This window comes from Macaca mulatta, chromosome 17 (assembly GCF_049350105.2).
Source record: "Macaca mulatta isolate MMU2019108-1 chromosome 17, T2T-MMU8v2.0, whole genome shotgun sequence".
Classification (NCBI taxonomy): Eukaryota; Metazoa; Chordata; class Mammalia; order Primates; family Cercopithecidae; genus Macaca; species Macaca mulatta.
This window is the reverse complement of record NC_133422.1, coordinates 28829272-28833636: the sequence shown is the minus strand read 5'-3', so window position 1 is coordinate 28833636 and position 4365 is coordinate 28829272.

The following is a 4365-nucleotide window of genomic DNA, read 5'->3' as shown; positions in this document are numbered from 1 at the left end:
TCAAGTTAGGAGGATTGGAGGGGCCTGGATTCTATTAAGATATAGGCTTAGCTAAAATATTACCAACCACTATTGTGAAGGCCAGAAGATCAGCAACTTCCTCAATTATTCTTGCAGATAACATCACTATTGTAGAACCTACAACTGGCCTTTTGAGATGTCTTTTCGGGTTTTTGCATTTTTGAATACAGGCTCATGCCTGTAATCCCAGCACTTTGAGAGGACAAGGTGGGCGGATCACTTGAGGTCAGGAGTTCAATGACTAATGGGAGTTCAACGACTAATGGGTTCACCTGGACTCATCAACCAGTCCTGTGGCCCCCACCCAGAAACCAACGCAGTGCAGGACAGCTTTGACTCCCTATTATTTCATCTCTGATCCAACCAATCAGCACTCCCGAGTCACTGGCCCTGTACCCACCAAACTGTCTTTGAAAAACCCTAGTCTCTAAATCTTTGAAGAGACTGATTTGAGTAGTAATAAAACTCTGTTCTCCTGTCAGCCAGCTCTGTGTGAGTTAAACTCTGTATCATGACTCCCCTGTCTGGATAAATCAGCTCTATCTGGGCAGCAGGGAAAATGAACCCACTGGGCAATTACAGGACTACAGAAATGTGCCACCACACCCAGCTACCCTTCTTTTTTGAAAATACCTTCCGTCTGGGTTCTAACACCTTCTGTTGTTTTAGTACTTTATGCTTATGCCAGTCCCCAGTTTTCTCTAACAAAATTCTACCTCTCTTAAAGCTCAAATTTCATGTATTGAGTCAAAACCTTCCAAGACTTGTAAGGGTTATACCAATTGCAGCCTTTTACTATTTGCTGTCTTCTATCCCAGGTTTTATTTCCAGGTGAGTTTATACAGCTTGCTTCTGCCAAATCGGATTTTAAGCTCCTTCATGGGAGGGACTGTCCTGTTTTCTTTGTATTGCTCAGAGAAAAGAGTAAAGTTTTTTGCAAATAGCTGTTGATGACTGACTCATTCATTTAAAAGCCAAGTTTATGAGATTCCGCAAATATTTTAATGTCTATCTTTCACGGAGTTTTATAAGAATAAAGTGCAACAGCTCTCATAAAGCTTCCTTCACAGATGAATAGTTAACTTGTATTTGGGGGACAACTATGGCAGAGGCGGTATTTTATAGTCAGTGGTTTGGGTTAGAGGAGTTTTACAAAAAATAAATTAGTGCCTGTTTTCATATTGAAATGAGAACTGTTTTATATGTTCTACCAACTAAACTTGTTTTGCTTTTTGGGGGGAGGGGGTCTTTCATCCTATTCACTTTTTTCTTTCTTTTTGCATATTTGCTTCAGATAGTTACTTTAAAAATATTAAAATTTATAGCTGAGACCCAGTGTGGTGGCTCACATCCGTAGTCCTAGCACTTTGGGAGGCCAAGGCAGGAGGATTACTTGAGGCCAGCAGTTCAAGACCAGCCTGGTGAACATAGTGAGCCTCCATCATCTCCACACACACAAAAAAATATTAAAAATTTTTCCAAAAAATTAAAAAGTTATAGCTGAAAAAGTTTAAATTGTATACCTTACATCATAAAGATCTTAGACTGTTTTAACTGTGAATCTTGCCTCTCACCTTTCATTTGATTGCTAGGTACTAGTCTAGTTCCACTCTGTGCTTATCCTCTAAAAATCAGTCATTTCTTTGCTCATCATTAAGCCTCACATACTGATCTTTTCTGCTGGGTTTATTTTTCCTCTTTCTAAACTACATCCTGGCCAGGTGCGGTGGCTCACGCGTGTAATCCTAGCACTTTGGGAGGTCAAGGCGGGTAGATCACTTGAGGTCAGGAGTTTGAGACCAGCCTGGCCAACATGGTGAAACCCTGTCCCTACTAAAAATACAAAAAAATTAGCCAGGCATGGTGGTGTATACCTAGTGTCAGCTACTCGGGAGGCTGAGGCAGAATTGCTTGAACCCAGGAGGCAGAGGTTGCAGTAAGCCGAGACTGCGCCACTGCACTCCAGCCTGGGTGACAGAGTGAGACTCTGTCTCAAAATAAATAAACTACATCCTTCAGGACTTCTTTCAGCAAGGGTCTGTGAGTGGGAAATTCTTCTAGTCCTGGTTTGAAAATGTCTTTATTTTATCCTCACTTTTGAATACCAGTTTAACTAGATAGGGAATTCTAAATGGACAGAAATTTTCCCCTCTGTTTTGAAGATGTTGCATTATCCGCTGTGCATTATCTACTGTTTGAAATAAGAGACCAGTTTTTGGTCTCTTATTTTCTTTATAGGTAATGTGACTTTCGGGGCTATCCTGAACATCTGTAGGACCCAATGCAAAATTACAAATGGGGGATACAATATGTCTAAAAATTTTTAAGTCAGAAATCAAGCAAACAACTTGTTAAATAAAGTATGTTCTATCCTCCTTTTTTTTTTTTTTTTTTTTTTTTTTTTTTTTTTTTTTGAGACAGAGTCTCATTCTGTCATCCATCAGGCTGGAGTGGAGTGGCACAATCACAGTTCACTCCAGCCTCAACTTCCCAGGCTCAAGCAATCCTCTTGCCTCAGCCTCCTGAGTAGGTGGGACTACAGGCATGCACCACTACACCTGGATAATTCTTTTTTTTATTCTCTTAGAGATGGGAGTCTCGCTATGTAACTCAGGCTGGTCTTAAACTCCTGGGCTCAAATGATCCTCCAGCCTCAACCTCCCAAAGCATCGGGATTACATGTGGGATTACATGTGTGGGATTACCACACCCAGCCTATCCTCCTATCTTGACAGATACAGCTTTTTAGTGACTTGGATGGCCATACCTTGAATTTAGAAATCCTAGGAGTTTCATATTGGAACTTGGCAGAATAGGGAGTGATTACCATCCTGGGCCCTTTCCCCTCACCTCATCCCCCTCCATTTCCAATCTTGGCTTCATCTGGCACTGCAAGGGGCTTCACCCACATGCTTGTGGATACTTCTCTTCCAAACTCTGTCCACATTCCCCACAAACAGACAGGCCACCCCATGGCTCTAGGTGTGTGCAGTCTGCTGTTGAGGAGGACCTAGGGAAGAGGCCCATGCAAATCTTGGAAGTGGGTTGGAGCTGTCTGGGCATGGGATTCCAGGGTCTTGGGCATTTGGACAATGGTTTGGTGTGAAGGGACAGACTTTGGGTGGGCATCTTTCCTTGATACTGCAACAACATTTTTATTTTATTTTAATTTTTATTTCTTTTTTGAGATGGACTCCTGCTCTGTTGCCCAGGCTGGAGTGCAGCAATCTCAGCTCACTGCAACTTCCACCGCCTGGGTTCAAGTGATCCTCCTGCCTCAGCCTCCTGAGTAGCTGGGACTACAGACACACACCACCACACCCGGTTGATTTTTGTATTTTTAATAGAGGCAGGGTTTCACCATGTTGGCCAGGATGGTCTTGATCTCCTGACCTCGTGATTCACCCACCTCGGCCTCCCTAAGTGCTGGGATTACAGGCATGAACCACCACGCCCCGCCCTGCAAATAACCTTCTTAATGGTTCCCCCCCATCCAATCTGTTCTCCACACTGTATCCAGAGAGAATTTTTTAAAAATGTAAATCATAGTATGTTACTCTCTTGTCTTAAAACTCTTTGAAGGCTTCCCATTGCATTTGAAATAAAATCCTTTAGGCTATGCATAGTGGCTCACATCTGTAATCCTAGCACTTTGGGAGGCCAGGGTGGATGGACTGCTTGAGCCCAGAAGTTTGAGACCAACCTGGACAATATGGTGAAACCCTGTCTCTACAAAAAAATTAGTGGGGCATGGTGGCACATACCTGTAGTCCCAGCTACTTGGGAGGCTGAGGTGGGAGACTGCTTGAACCTGGGGAGGTCGAGGCTGCACTGCACTGGAGTGCAGTGGCGCGATCTCGGTTCACTCCAACTTCTACCTCCCAGGTTCAGGAGATTCTCGTGCCTCAGACTTCTGAGCAGCTGGAATTACAGGCATGCGCCATCATGCCCAGCTAATTTTTATATTTTTAGCAGAGACAGGGTTTCACCATGTTGGCCATGGCTGGTCTCAAACTCCTGACCTCAGGTGATCCATTCGCCTTGGCCTCCCAAAGTGCTGGGATTACAGGTGTGAGCCATTGCGCCTGGCCACAGAAAAACTTTTAAAAAGATTACAAAGCTCTGGGTGATACTTAAACATGCCTGACTCTTTGGGATCAGCTTTCATCAGAGCTGTTTCTCTTTCTGGGACACACTCTCCTGCCTGCTTTTCACATGGCTGGCTTCTATCTGTTCATAGTTCTTGACTTAACTGTCACCTCTTCCCGGTACACCTCCTTGTTATCTGCTATCATTGCATCTTGTTCATTTCCTTCAGCGTACAAATGACAAATCTATTTTGCT